Source organism: Loxodonta africana, chromosome 1 (genome assembly GCF_030014295.1).
Source record: "Loxodonta africana isolate mLoxAfr1 chromosome 1, mLoxAfr1.hap2, whole genome shotgun sequence".
NCBI lineage: Eukaryota > Metazoa > Chordata > Mammalia > Proboscidea > Elephantidae > Loxodonta > Loxodonta africana.
Genome location: NC_087342.1, coordinates 174,970,111 through 174,986,856, shown reverse-complemented (window position 1 = coordinate 174,986,856; position 16,746 = coordinate 174,970,111).

The following is a 16,746-nucleotide window of genomic DNA, read 5'->3' as shown; positions in this document are numbered from 1 at the left end:
TTATGAAATGTTTCAGAGATTCGTCACTGTTCTTTATCGATGCGTAGTATTCCATTGTGTGAATATACCACAATTTATTTACCCATTCGTCCGTTGATGGACATCTTGGTTGCTTCCAGCTTTTTGCTATTGTAAACAGAGCTGCAATAAACATGGGTGTGCATATATCTGTTTGTGTGAAGGGTCTTGTATTTTTAGGGTATATTCCGAGGAGTGGGATTTCTGGTTTGTATGGTAGTTCTATTTCTAACTGTTTAAGATAACGCCAGATGGATTTCCACGGTGGTTGTACCATTTTACAATCCCACCAGCAGTGTATGAGAGTTCCAGTCTCTCCGCAGCCTCTCCAACATTTATTATTTTGTGATTTTTGAATTAATGCCAGTCTAGTTGGTGTCAGATGGAATCTCATCGTAGTTTTAATTTGCATTTCTCTAATGACTAATGATCGAGAGCATTTTCTCATGTATCTGTTGGCTGCCTGAATATCTTCTTTAGTGAAATGTGTGTTCATATCCTTTGCCCACTTCTTGATTGGGTTGTTTGTCTTTTTGTGGTTGAGTTTTGACAGAATCATGTAGATTTTAGAGATCAGGCGCTGGTCTGAGATGTCATAGCTGAATATTCTTTCCCAGTCTGTAGGTGGTCTTTTTACTCTTTTGGTGAAGTCTTTAGATGAGCATAGGTGTTTGATTTTTAGAAGCTCCCAGTTATCGGGTTTCTCTTCATCATTTTTGGTAATGTTTTGTATTCTGTTTATGCCCTGTATTAGGGCTCCTAGGGTAGATCCTATTTTTTCTTCCAAGATTTTTATCGTTTTAGTCTTTATGTTTAGGTCTTTGATCCACTTGGAGTTAGTTTTTGTGCATGGTGTGAGGTATGGGTCCTGTTTCATTCTTTTGCAAATGGATATCCAGGTATGCCAGCACCATTTGTTAAAAAGACTATTATTTCCCCAATTGACTGACACTGGTCCTTTGTCAAATATCAGCTGCTCATACGTGGATGGATTTATATCTGGATTCTCAATTCTGTTCCATTGGTCTATGTGCCTGTTGTTGTACCAGTACCAGGCTGTTTTGACTACTGTAGCTATATAATAGGTTCTGAAATCAGGTAGGGTGAGGCCTCCCACTTTCTTCTTCTTTTTCAGTAATGTTTTGCTTATCCGGGGATTCTTTCCTTTCCATATGAAGTTAGTGATTTGTTTCTCTATTCCCTTAAAGTATGACATTGGTATTTGGATTGGAAGTGCGTTGTATGTATAAATGGCTTTTGGTAGAACAGACATTTTTACTATGTTGAGTCTTCCTATCCATGAGCAGGGTATGTTTTTCCATTTAAGCGTGTCCTTTTGAATTTCTTGTAGCAGAGTTTTATAGTTTTCTTTGTATAGGTCTTTTACTTCCTTGGTAAGATTTATTCCTAAGTATTTTATCTTCTTGGGGGCTACTGTGAATGGTATTGATTTGGTTATTTCCTCTTCGGTGTTCTTTTTGTTGATGTAGAGGAATCCAAGTGATTTTTGTATGTTTATTTTATATCCTGAGACTCTTCCAAACTCTTCTATTAGTTTCAGTAGTTTTCTGGAGGATTTCTTAGGGTTTTCCATGTATACGATCATGTCATCTGCAAATAGTGATAGCTTTACTTCCTCCTTACCAATCTGAATACCCTTTATTTCTTTGTCTAGCCTAATTGCCCTGGCTAGGACTTCAAGTACGATGTTGAATAAGAGCGGTGATAAAGGGCATCCTTGTCTGGTTCCCGTTCTCAAGGGAAATGCTTTCAGGTTCTCTCCATTTAGAGTGATATTGGCCGTTGGCTTTGCATATATGCCCTTTATTATGTTGAGGAATTTTCCTTCAATTCCTATTTTGGTGAGAGTTTTTATCATAAATGGGTGTTGGACTTTGTCAAATGCCTTTTCTGCATCAATTGATAAGATCATGTGGTTTTTGTCTTTTGTTTTATTTATGTGATGGATTACATTAATGGTTTTTCTGATATTAAACCAGCCTTGCATACCTGGTATAAATCCCACTTGATCAGGGTGAATTATTTTTTTGATGTGTTGTTGGATTCTATTGGCTAGAATTTTATTAAGGATTTTTGCATCTATGTTCATGAGGGATATAGGTCTAAAATTTTCTTTTTTTGTAATGTCTTTACCTGGTTTTGGTATCAGGGAGATGGTGGCTTCATAGAATGAGTTGGGTAGTATTCCGTCTTTTTCTATACTTTGAAATACCTTCAATAGTAATGGTGTTAAGTCTTCTCTGAAGGTTTGGTAGAACTCTGCAGTGAAGCCATCTGGGCCAGGACTTTTTTTTGTTGGGAGTTTTTTGATTACCATTTCAATCTCTTTTTTTGTTATGGGTCTATTTAGTTGTTCTACTTCTGTATGTGTTAGTTTAGGTAAGTAGTGTTGTTCCAAGAATTTATCCATTTCTTCTAGGTTTTCAAATTTGTTAGAGTACAATTTTATGTAGTAATCTGATATGATTCTTTTGATTTCATTTGGTTCTGTTGTGATGTGGTCCTTCTCGTTTCTTATTCGGGTTATTTGTTTCCTTTCCTGTTTTTCTTTAGTCAGTCTAGCCAATGGTTTATCAATTTTGTTAATTTTTTCAAAGAACCAGCTTTTGGCTTTGTTAATTCTTTCAATTGTTTTTCTGTTCTCTAATTCATTTAGTTCAGCTCTAATTTTTATTATTTGTTTTCTTCGGATGCCTGATGGATTCTTTTGTTGCTCACTTTCTATTTGCTCAAGTTGTCGGGACAGTTCTCTGATTTTGTCTCTTTCTTCTTTTTGTATGTGTGCATTTATCGATATAAATTGGCCTCTGAGCACTGCTTTTGCTGTGTCCCAGAGGTTTTGATAGGAAGTATTTTCATTCTCGTTGTTTTCTAAGAATTTCCTTATTCCCTCCTTGATGTCTTCTATAACCCAGTCTTTTTTCAGGAGGGTATTGTTCATTTTCCAAGTATTTGATTTCTTTTCCCTAGTTTTTCTGTTATTGATTTCTAGCTTCATTGCCTTGTGGTCTGAGAAGATGCTTTGTAATATTTCGATGTTTTGGATTCTGCAAAGATTTGTTTTATGCCCTAATATGTGGTCTATTCTAGAGAATGTTCCATGTGCGCTAGAAAAAAAAGTATATTTTGCAGCAGTTGGGTGGAGAGTTCTGTATAAGTCAATGAGGTCAAGTTGGTTGATTGTTGTAAGTAGGTCTTCCGTGTCTCTGTTGAGCTTCTTACTGGATGTCCTGTCCTTCTCCGAAAGTGGTGTGTTGAAGTCTCCTACTATATATGTGGAGGTGTCTATCTCACTTTTCAATTCTGTTAAAATTTGATTTATGTATCTTGCAGCCCTGTCATTAGGTGCGTAAATATTTAATATGGTTATGTCTTCCTGATCAATTGTCCCTTTTATCATTATATAGTGTCCTTCTTTATCCTTTGTGGCGGATTTAAGTCTAAAGTCTATTTTGTCAGAAATTAATATTGCTACTCCTCTTCTTTTTTGCTTATTGTTTGCTTGATATACTTTTTTCCATCCTTTGAGTTTTAGTTTGTTTGTGTCTCTAAGTCTAAGGTGTGTCTCTTGTAGGCAGCATATAGATGGATCGTGTTTTTTTATCCAGTCCGTGACTCTCTGTCTCTTTATTGGTGCATTTAGTCCATTTACATTCAGCGTAATTATAGATAAGTAAGTTTTTAGTGCTGTCATTTTGATGCCTTTTTATGTGTGTTGTTGGCCATTTCATTTTTCCACATGCTTTTTTGTGCTGAGACGTTTTTCTTAGTAGCTTGTGAGATCCTCATTTTCATAATGTTTAACTTTGTGTTTATTGAGTCGTTACGTTTTTCTTGGCTTTTTTCTTGAGTTATGGAATTGATATTCCTTTTTGTGGTTACCTTTTTATTTACCCCTATTTTTCTAAGTAAAACCCTAACTTGTATCCTTCTATTTCGCCTTGTATCACTCTCCATCTGGCAGTTCAATGCCTCCTATATTTAGTCCCTCTTTTTGATTATTTTGATCGTTTAGCTATTGATTTCCATGATTTCCTGTTGTGTGTATTATTTTGTTTATTTATTTATTTATTTTTTTTTTTCAGTATTTTTAAGAGATGGAACATTTTTGTTGTTTTACTTAGTTATAGTGAACTCATTTCCTTTACAAATTTAATGAAATTGCATAGACATTATGACCACATTAACTAGCTAGCACACTAACTTTTGGTGTTTAGGTTATTTCTATATGTGACTTTGTATATGGCTTTTTCTCTTTTTGGGGAAAACTTTCTCAGGCTATAAATGCATTGCCATATTATCATCCCTAGGAATGTTTACCATGTTCCAGTACTGAATTGGTGTATTTATTTCCAAAAGGCCCCAACATTGGGTTGCACTATTTCTCCTTATTTTGCGGGCTTCGAATCCAGATTAAGGCTGATAGGGGAATATGGGTGTTTGGGAAAAGCTATGCACCTGCTTGGAACACCAGAGTCAAGCATATCCAGGGGTTATGGAAGGAGGCTCTTCTAACTTCCAGGATTCTTCACCTCAATCTTATCACTAAAATGCTAAAGCTGAAGCCGCTAGAACCAAAGATGCTGTCAAGGATGGGGAATTATAACTAGGAGGTGAAATAATTGAATTTCCAAGTTTTAGGTAGGTGTAAAAGGTTAAAAGACTTGGAAAAGGAGCTTTGGCTGAGAGACACCGAAGTATTTAAGATAATGAGCTCTAGAGTCAGGCTGCCAGAGTTTGAATCTGGGCTCTGTAATTTCTAGCTGTACAACCTTGGGCAGTTTCTTTAACATATCTGTGCCTGTTTCCTCATTTTTAAAATGGGGATAATACTACCTATCTTATAGGGCTCTTATAAGGATTAAATAAGTTAAAAATATTTAAAGAGCATAGAACAGTGCCTGGCAAATAGCAACTATGTTACCCCTTAGTAGTAACTCTAAGGCATTATCTAAAATTTAAAGAGTTAAGTAGGAGAAACAATTTAAGGTTCATCTCCCTAAATATGGAACCCTGGTGGTGCAGTGGTTAAGAGCTACAGCTGCTAATCAAAAGGTTGGCAGTTCAAATCTCCCAGCCACTCCTTGGAAACCCAATAGGGCAGTTCTACTCTGTCCTATAGGGTCTCTATGAGTCAGAATCAACTTGATGGCAATGGGATTGGTTTGGTTTGAGTTTCTCCCTAAATTCCATGTTATGACAATTTAAAACTATTTCCCAATTTTTCTGGGAATTTAGAATGTAGAGTTACCTTAATCTCAAATTTCTTGTCTTCACATACTTGAATAGTGATTTAATCTCTATAAAATTCATCCATACTGATGAATCCGGAGGGCATTATGCTGAGTGAAATAAGTCAATTACAAAAAGACAAATATTGTATGAGACTTCTACTAGTAAAACTCATGAAAAGGTTTATGCAAAAAAAGAAACAATCTTTCATGATTACGAGGAAGGGGAAGGGTGGGGGGAACACACTAAATAGACAACAGATAAGTGATAACTTTGGTGAAGGGTAGGACAGTACACAATACTGGGGAAGTAAATACAACTTGTCCAAGGCAAGGTCATGGGAGCTCCATAGACACATCCAAACTCCTGAGGGACCAAATTACTGAGCTGAGGGCTATGGGGCCCATGGTCTTGGGGAACATCTAGCTCAATTGGCACAACATAGTTTATAAAGAAAATGTTCTATGTTCCACTTTGGTGAGTAGTGTCTGGGATCTTAAAAGCTTGTGAACGGCCATCTAAGATACTCCATTGGTCTCGCCCCATCTGGAGCAAGGAAGAATGAACAAAGCCAAAGACACAGGGAAAGATTAGTCCAAAGGACTAATGGGTCACAACTTCCACAGCCTCCACCAAACTGCCTCAAGCACAACTAGATGGTGCTGGGCTACTACCACCGATGGCTCTGACAGGGATCACAGTAGAGGGCCCTGTACAGAGCTCGAGAAAAATATAGAACACAATTGTAACTCACACAAAAAAAGACTGGACTTACTGGTCTGACAGAGACTGGAGAAACCCCAAGAGTATGGCCTCGGATACCCTTTTAGCTCAGTAATAAAGTCACTCCCAAGGGTCACCCTTCAGCCAAAGATTAGACAGGTCATAAAACAAAATGAGACTAAATGGACACATCAGTCCAGGGGCAAGGACAAGAAGGCAGGAGAAGACAGGAAAGCTTGTAATAGGGAACTCAAGGTCCAGAAGGGGAGAGTGGTGACAAGTCGTGGGGTTGATGACCAATGTCACAAAACAGTGTGTAGTAATTGTTTAATGAAAAGTTAGTTTGTTCTATAAACCTTCATCTAAAGTACAATAAATAAATTTTAAAAATAAAAATAAAGAATTCGTCTACATTGTTCTGTATTTTCCTATAATGATCTTAAATCTCATAAGGTACTATTATTATTAATTAATTGGGAAATTTCTAATTTTCTAAGATAAAATCTTACACAACACAAATTCTCCTTATCTGATACCTTTATGTTATTTTTGGCCTTTTCCCAATTGTCTTGCCCTGTGGTTTGGCTTGTATTTGCCTTGCCTTACTCATTGTTCTAGATTCAGTACCATTATAACTGATCGTTATTCTAGATTCTCCCTTCCTAATCGATGATACCATTATTGCTTTGTCCAGTAATGGAAATGATTCAAAGCACTTATCAGTCAGTTCAATTCCAATAGCATCGAGGAAATTATACTCTTTGTCACTATGCATTTAAAAAAAATCATCTTGCCAGAAGTACAACTATTCTCATAAGGGGATTCTCAAAGTTACTTGCTACTTGAGGCCTAGGAATCTCAGTTCTTAATATTTTGTGTGATACATAATTTGATAGCAGACATAATTTTGACTGTCAAAATTATTTCTAATGTGTTGCTTTAAAAAATCTAGATGAACTATTTTGAGCAAATCAACAAGAGAAACTTTGGTTATACAGGTTATCTAGTAAACTTTCTCATTTATTCTTACATCGGGTAAGAGAGCACTTTTTCATCTTTGAATACCAAAGCAACTTTCAATTTAAACCGAATAAGTGTCAGGAAAAGAACTTTTTTTTTTCTTCTATACCTTACAGAACTCTTATTAAATGTGCTGGATTATTACCCAAGTCCTAGAAGAATCCTTGTTATTTAACATTATTTTCTTTTTCATTTTTAAAACTCAGGTGAAACTGACATAAAATTAATGATTTTAAAGTGAACAATTTAGTAGCATTTATATATTCACAGTGCTGTGCAACCACATGCCTCCATCTAGTTCCACAACATGTTCATCGACTCAAAAGGAAACCCCGTATACATTTAGCAGCTGTTTCCCATTCCATCCACCCTGCAGCTACTGGTAGCCACAATCTGTTCAGTCGCTGTGGATTTACCCGTTCTGGATATTTCATATAAATGGAATCATACGGTATGTGATCTTTTGTGTCAGGCTTTTTCACTTAAATTGTAATGCTTTTGAGTTCATCCACATTGTAACATATATCAGTACTTCATTCCTTCCTATGGCTGAATAATATTCCATTGTATGGATGTACCGCATCCATTCATTGAGTAGATAAAATATGGTATATACATGGACATTTGGGCTGTTTCCACCTTTTGACTGTTGTGAGTAGTGCTGCTATGAATTTATGTATTCATGTATTTGAGTACCTGTTTTTCTCTTCTTTTGGGTATATACCAAGGAGTGGAATTGCTAGGTCATATGGTAACTCTCTGCTTAACATTTTGAGGAACTGTCAGACTTTTCCAAAATGACTGCACTATTTTACATTCTCACCAGCAATCCATAAGAATTCCAATTTCTCCACATCCTCACCAACACTGTTATTTTCCCTTTTTCTGATAATAGCCATCCCAGTGAGTGTGAAGTGGTATCTCATTGTGGTTTTGATTTCCATTTCCCTAATGACTAATGGCTTTGAGCATCTTTTCATGTGCTTATGGGCCATTAAGTCCTTCGCCCATTTTTTAATTGGGTTATTTGTCTTTTGTCATTGAGTTGTAAGAGTTCTTTTTTTTTTCTTAATAGATTTTATCATGCCAATTGATCGAGATATCCCCTGAAACCATGGTCCCCAAACCCCTGCCCCTACTACGCTGGCCTTCGAAGCATTCAATTTATTCAGGAAACTGCTTTGCTTTTGGTTTAATCCAGTTGTGCTGTGTCTTTCCCTTTACCTAAAATAGTTCTTGTCTACTATCTAATTAATGAATACACCTCTCCCTCCTTCCCTCCCCATTCTCATAACGATTAAAGAATATTTTCTTCTCTGTTTAAGCTATTTCTCAAGTTCTTATAGTAGTGGTCTTACACAAATATTTGTCCTTTTGCAACTAATTTCACTCAGTATAATGCCTTCCAGATTCCACCATATTATGCAGTGTTTCACAGATTCATCATTGTTCTTTATCGATGCATAGTATTCCATTGTGTGAATATACCATAATTTATTTATCCATTCATCTGTTGATGGGCACCTTGGTTGCTTCCATCATTTTGCTATTGCAAACAGTGCTGCAATGACATGGGCGTGTGTGTTCACGTAAAGTCTCTTATCTCTCTAGGATATATTCCAAGGAGTGGGATTGCTGGATCATATGGTAGTTCCATTTATAGCTTTTTTTTTTTTTTTATTAACTTTTATTGAGCTTCAAGTGAACGTTTACAAATCAAGTCAGTCTGTCACATATAAGTTTATATACCTCTTACTCCATACTCCCACTTGCTCTCCCCCTAATGAGTCAGCCCTTCCAGTCTCTCCTTTCGTGACAATTTTGCCAGCTTCCAGCTCTCTCTATCCTCCCATCCCCCCTCCAGACAGGAGATGCCAACACAGTCTCATGTGTCCACCTAATATAATTAGCTCACTCTTCATCAGCATCTCTCTCCTACCCACTGTCCAGTCCCTTTCATGTCTGATGAGTTGTCTTTGGGGATGGTTCCTGTCCTGTGCCAACAGAAGGTTTGGGGACCATGACCACCGAGATTCCTCTAGTCTCAGTCAGACCACTAAGTATGATCTTTTTATGAGAATTTGGGGTCTGCATCCCACTGATCTCCTGCTCCCTCAGGGGTTCTCTATTGTGCTCCCTGTCAGGGCAGTCATTGATTGTGGCCGGGCACCAACAAGTTCTTCATTTATAGCTTTTTAAGGAAGCGCCGAATCAATTTCCAAAGTTGTTGTACCATTTTACATCCCCACCAGCAGTGTATAACTGTTCCAGTCTCTCCACGACCTCTCCAGCATTTATTATTTTGTGTTTTTGGGGTTAATGCCAGCCTTGTTGAAGTGAGATGGAATCTCATTGTAGTTTTGATTTCCATTTCTCTAATGGCTAATGATCGTATTTCCTCCCGTATCTGTTAGCTACCTGAATGTCTTCTTTAGTGATGTGCCTGTTCATACATATCCTTTGCCCATTTTTTAATTGGGTTGTCTTTTTGTAGTTGAGTTTTTGCAGTAGATTTTAGAGATCAGACGTTGATTGGATTTATCGTGGCCAAAAACTTTTCCCCAGTCTGTAGGTTATCTTTTTACCCTTTTGGTGAAGTCTTTGGATGAGCATAGGTGTTTGATTTTTAGGATCTCCCAGTTATCTAGTTTCTCTTCTGGAGTTTGTGCATTGTTAGTAATGTTTTGTATACTGTCTATGCCATATATTAGGGCTCCTAGTGTTGTCCATGTTTTTTCTTCCATGATCTTTATTGTTTCAGAGTTTATGTTTAGGTCTTTGATCCATTTTGGGTTAGTTTTTGTGCATGGTGTGAGGTATGGGTCTTGTTTCATTTTTTTGCAGATGGATATCCAGTTATGCCAGCACCATTTATTAAAGAGATTGTCTTTTCCCCATTTAACTGACTTTGGGCCTTTGCCAAATATCAGCTGCTCATATGTGGATGGATTTATGTCTGGATTCTCAATTCTGTTCCGTTGGTCTATGTGTCTGTTGTTATACCAGTACCAGGCTGTTTTGACTACTGTGGCGGTATAATTTGTTCTAAAATCAGGTAGTGTGAGGCCTCCGACTTTGTTCTTGTTTTTCAGTAATGCTTTAGTTATCTGGGGCCTCTTTCCTTTCCGTATGAAGCTGGTGATTTGTTGTCTCCATCTCATTAAAAAATGTCGTTGGAATTTGGATCAGAATTGCATTGCACCTATAGATCGCTTTTGGTAGAATAGACATTTTTACAATGTTGAGGCTTCCTAGCCATGAGTAAGGTATGTTTTTCCACTTATGTAGGTCTCTTTTGATTTCTTGCAGTAGTATCTTGTAGTTTTCTTTGTATAAGTCTTTTACTTCTCTGGTTAGATACATTCCTAAGTATTTTATCTTCTTGGGGGCTACTGTAAATGGTATTGATTTGGTGATTTCCTCTTCGATGTTCTCTTTGTTGGAAACCCTGGTGGCATAGTGGTTAAATGCTATGGCTGCTAACCAAAGGGTTGGCAGTTCAAATCCGCCAGGTGCTCCTTGGAAACTCTGTGGGGCACTTCTACTCTGTCCTACAGCGTCGCCATGAGTCGGAATCGACTCAACGGCGCTGGGTTTGGTTTTTTTGGTTTTGGTTTCCTTTGTTGGTGTAGAAGAATCCAACTGATTTTTGTATGCTTATCTGGTATCCTGATACTCTGCTGAATTATTAGTTTCAGTAGTTTTCTTGAGGATTCTTTAGGGTTTTCTGTGTGTAACATCATGTCATCCGCAAATAGAAATAAGTTTATTTCTTCCTTACCAATCTGGTTTCAAGAGTTCTTTATATATTCTGCATACTAAATCCTTGTCAGATATATGGTTTGCAAGTATTTTCTCCCATTCTGTAAGTTGTCTTTTCACTTTTTTGAAAATGTCCATTTTAATTTTGATGTGGTCCAACTTTTTTTTTCTTTTGTTGCTCACAGTTTTGGTGCCAGACCTAAGACTTCATTGCCAAATAAGAAATAAGTAGATTAAGCCAGATGGAGTTAGGGAATATTCTTCTTAGAGGGCACAGCACTAGCCAAGGGCTAGAGGCTGAAGGGAGCAGAGTTTGAAAAACAGAGATTAGTGTGACTAGAACCCAGGGAATAGTTCAAATCCTCATCTCTTCTTACTATTGATCTTGGAAATTTCTTTAACCTCTTTGAGACCATCTTCTCACTTACAGGGTTTTGTGGATAATACATATAAAGGGTCTAAACTTTAGTAATAAATCATAAATAGTAGCTGCTATCCCCCTTAATTTACTTAGATTGCATCTGTATTCTTCTGTTTTATCCCCCAACTAATCTTTCAGAGACTGCCAAACAATCACCATTGTACTCAGCACAGAACCTTGTTTCTGTGGAGGCTACTACATTTCTCTACATCTTCACCAACACTGATTATTTTCCCTTTTTCTGATAATAGCCATCCCAGTGGGTATGAGGTTGTATCTCATTATGGTTTTGATTTGTATTTCCCTAATGACTAATGGCTTTGAGCATCTTTTCATGTGCTTATTGGCCATTAAGTCCTTTGCCAAGGGCTACCTCTACATGGCTGTTACCTTAAATTTCAGGAATTTAAGAACAAAGACTGAATCCAAAAAAGCTGAGGTGAAGCAAGCAAAAGAACAAAAAGAGGGAAGAAACTTTGGAAAAGTAGTTATGACCATTTATTGTTGTTGTTAGGTGCCATTGAGTTGGTTCCAGCTCATAGTGACCCTATGTACAGCAGAACAAAACACTGCCTGATCTTGCACCATCCTCATAATCGCTGCTGTGTTTGAGCCCATTGTTGTAGCCACTGTGTCAATCCATCTCATTCACGGAATATATAGTTACCTAATCTGTTTCCCAAAGGGACAAGTTTTAAGAAATCACAAAATTTGAATGACTACTCCGTGACATAATTAAGAGTGGGCTAACAGACCATCTCTAGCAATTTGTCAACTATCAAGCAAATAAAATCATCTTCTATTTATTCAAATGAATTGTTGTAGGCTGAATTACTGTTAGGTGCCACTGAGTTTCTAACTCATAGTGACCCCATGTGACAGAGTAGAACTCCCCCATAGGGTTTCCTAGGCTGTAATCTTCTTTACTGGAGCAGATCCCCAGGTCTTGTTTCTCGGGAGCCACTGGGGAGGTAGGGGTTGAAAACTGTCAACCATTTTTGGTTAGCAGCCTAGCACTTAACCATTGTGCTACCAGTGCTTCTTATAGGCTAAGTGGTATAGTAGAAAGACTCTGAACAGGCAGTTGGAGCCCAGATTCTAATTGTAACACTACCACAAATTCCAAGAAAAATGCTGGGCAAGTCATATTTTCCTTTGTTTCTTCACCTGTTAAATAAGTTGTTCTAAATGTCTAGGATTATGGTTGTTACCATTTACTGTCCTTATATGTCACGGACTATACTAGATGCTTTTTAAATTGATTATGCTATTTGATCTTCACCATGAAAATGCAAAGCAAGATATCATCCCAAGTTACACTTCAGGAAATGATAGCATTTAACAAATTAAATGTAGCGTGTAACATGACAAAGAATTCAGAGTATTTGCCTCTGACACTTTTCCTCAAACTCTGCCACATAAATCTGGTTAATAGAACAAAGTCCTAAAGGTAAATGAAAGATGGAGTATAATGTCAGAATTTCAAGTAATGAAAGAGATAACATATTTCAAGAACTGATGAAAGGACAGGTGAGATTATAACAAGTGGAAACCAGAAGAGGGATGATAAACATAGTTTAGAGCAAGAATCTGTCAGCAAGCTTCCAAGGATGACCAAGGAGAGCCCTAATTAAGACACAGAACATCCAAGCAGCATGGTATATATACCTCCCTAGAGGAGGAAAACACTTAACTACAACTACACAACCCATGCACATGACCGTTCACCAAGTGCTTTACACTTTTCTCCTTGGCCCCTAAAGTATCTGGACTATTTCAGTAATAAGGTTCCACTACTAAACACCCAAGGACACGAACAATATCTTAACAGAATAAAGGAAACAAACCATACGTTCACCTAAATGAATACAAAAAAAAAAATGGAAGGGCATCTGACAAAAACTCTATGCCCATTGATGAAAAAAAACTCTCACCAAACTAGGAACAGAGGAAACTTCTTTAGTAAAAAGCATCAATCTACGTATCTATGCAGAATTGCCAGCAATATCATTCTTAATGATGGACTACTGAGTATTTTCCTCCTAAAACTGGGGACAGCACAAGGATGTATGCCCTTAAACATGGCCAGCACAAGGGTGAGGCAAGCACCTAGTGTGCAAAATGCAGGGATGCTCTCACCCTGATGCCCACCCTCCACTTGCATCTCCCTGAGAGTGCCAATTTTGCTTCCTATGTGTCATGCCTTATTCCCAGCCTGCTCTTCCACTTCTACTGAACATGTGTGAGAAGAAAAGGAAATAAAAAAACTAGTGAGTTTAGCAAGGTTTCAAGATATAAGACCAAATTTTAAGAATATTAATTGCATTTCCAGAAATTAGCAGCAAATAGGAAAAGTAATTAATAATTCCATTCACAATAGCATCAAAAAATCTAAAATACTTAGGAGCAAATTACCAAAAATCATGCAAGACAAAAGAAATCTGAGACAAATTAAAGACATAAATGAGAGATATACCATCTTCATGGATTAGAAGACTCAATATTACAAACATGTGAATTTTCCATATTGATCCATAGGTTCAACTCAATCAAATCATAATCCCACCAGGCTTTTTTATAGAGGTTGATAGACTTATTTTAATATTTACATGGGAATACAAAGAACATGTGCAAAGCAATCTTGAAAAAGAACAAAAGTGGAAGACTTATACCACCTGAATTCAAAACTTACAAAACTCATTATTCAAAACCATGTACTAGTGGCACAAGGATCAATGGAAGAAAATACACTCCAGAAATAGATTTACACTTACAGGATTAATTGAATTTTTAAAAAGGGACCAAAGTAATTCAATAAGGAAAGGATTTTCAACAAATGGTGCTACAACAACTGGGTAATTGCATGGGAAAAAAATGAACCTCAATCCCTACATCAAACCACATATAAAAATTGATTTGAGATGGATCATAGATGTAAACATAAAAGCCAAAACAATAAAGCTTTTAGAAGAAAACAATACCTTCACAATCTGGGAGTAGGCATATATTTTAGACAGAAAGTGCCATTAAAAAAAAAAAAACAAAACTGGACTCCATTGAAATTAATAACTTCTCCTCAAGACATTATTAGGGATTGTTGAAATGTTTTGTTACCAAAATATTTACCACACACACAACTTTAAAAATATTCAACCTTAAATTCACTCTGATACCAATGGGAAATCAGCACATGGAAACATGCTCATTACTAAGAGAAATAGATTAAAACCATGAGATACCTACACACCTCATAGAAGCCATAGAAGTACTTGTATGCAAATATTCGTAATAGCTTTATTCACATTTGCCAAAAACTGTGAGCTGACAAAATGCCCACCAACAGAATGGAAATTGTAATATGTATTTATACAGTGGAATACTAGTCAGGAATAAAAAAGGAATACATGACTGAGCCTCAAAAATTTCATGCTGAGTGAAAGCATTATGTGAGTATATACTATGTGATTCCATTTATTTAATGTTTTAGGACACCACTATGGTGAAAAAAATGGAACAGCTGTTCAACTTGGGGGTGAGGTGGAATGCCTAATTGCCTCGGAAGGAATATTCTTTTGTCCTGATTGGGGGGGGGGGTTAAAAAGTGTATCCATTTATCAAACTTGTGGTTAAGATTTGTGCATTTTAACTTACATAAGTTTTACCTTAAAAATGCATGGATGTACAGAATGGGTAGATGTAGCAAAGCAGAATGTTGAAGGTTGTTGAAGCTAGCGTATGAAGAAGGTTCAATATTTGTTTTACAAATTTTCCACATTAAAACGTTTAATTATAAATCTAATTTCTGGGTTCTTAGCCCGTATTTAGTAGCTCAGGTGGCATAATGGTTAAGCAGTTGGCTGCTAACTAAAAGGCTGCAGGTTCAAACCCAGCAACAGATCCACAGGAGAAAAGACTTGGTGACCTGCTCCTGTAGTAAGGATTACAGACTAGGAAACCCTATAAGGAAGTTCTCTGCTTTGTCCTGTAGGGTCACTGAGTTGGAATTGACTTGACGAAACACAACAGCCCCGTATTTCCAACAGTCTACTAGCCCTTGACATCTGGACACTTCATCTCCTTAATTTTCTTCCCATTTAAGTCACATACCTCTAGCTTTGAACTTGTCTCAATTCCATCCTAGGTTTCTGGTTTGAGCATCCAGGAAAATGAAAAGTGGTTTGAAAAGGGAGTTCAGTTTTGGGGTAAGCATTTGGACATTTGTCAACTTTTAAGGACCTGGGAAGGAGCCCCTGGGTGGTGCAAACAGCTAACATGCTTGGAGGTTCAAGCCCATCCAGAGGTTCCTGGGAAGAAGGGCCTGGCAATCTATTTCCAAAAAGAAAAACCAGCCATTGAAAACCTCATTTTGAGACTAAATGGGCAACTCCTGTCCAGAGTGAGATGAATTACAGGGAGAGCAACTTGGGTCACATAATGCGTAAATTCTTGTATGAGGAACTTTTGTATGAGACACTAATTTGAGCTGTAATCTTTCACTTAAAGCACAATAAAAGCCCCCAGGACACCTTTTCAGCTCAGTAATGAAGTCACTCCTGAGGCTCCCCCTTCAGCCAAAGATTGGACAAGCCCATAAAACAAAATGAGACTAAAGGGGCACACCAGCCCTGGGGCAAGGACTAGAAGGCAGGAGGGGACAGAAAAGCTGGTGATAGGGAACTCAAGGTTGAGAAGGGAGTGTTGACATGTCACGGGATTGTTAATGTCATAAAACAATGTGTACTGTTTAATGAGAAACTAGTTCTGTAAATCTTCATGTAAAGTACAATAGAAAAAAAGTTTTTAAAAAATCCCATGTTTTACTCTGACAACACAGGGCTGCCAGGAGTCAGAGTTGAAGCTGTCTCAAGGACAACTGGTGGTACTGGTAAAGGGCTAGGAAAAAGGCCAGTGGAGCACCCTTAGAAGGAACAAAGGTAGGCAGGAAGACGACTAGATTTTAACAAACTAATGGAAATATTTTAAGAGGAAGTGATCCACAGGAGGAATCCTTGCTTGCAGAACTCACCAGAGATGGAAATTAACAAGGGAAGAATTTATGGCAGCCTCTGAAGGAAGACAGAATGGGATCCAAAGGTGTGGGACCTACCTATTATAACAGGAGGAAAAGTGGATGAGAATGTAGTTATATATTTGAAGATAGGAAGCCAGGAGTTGAACAAATTGGTGACAATTATCAGACTAGAAAAATAAAAGTCCTTTAAATTTTAGGCGACTTGACGGCACCTTAACAACTTTGATAACATAGTATTACATCTGCCACCTGTTTGTGATGTAAACACACAAATTTTTCCAATTAACACAATGCCTACACTTTTTAGGTTCTCACTAGTGACCCCCAAAATTCACTTGTAAAAGAATCTTGTGAAGTAGGTATTGCACACATACGTTAAGTTTGCTTTCTAGGTTCACACTCAATCTTTTTCACTGATTTTGAAAAACATTTCCTAGTTAAGCTTATCCTGAATAAAATCAGGAAAAAAAATATATTCTCTCCAGCTTATTGAAGATTCAGACTGAAGAAATCAAAT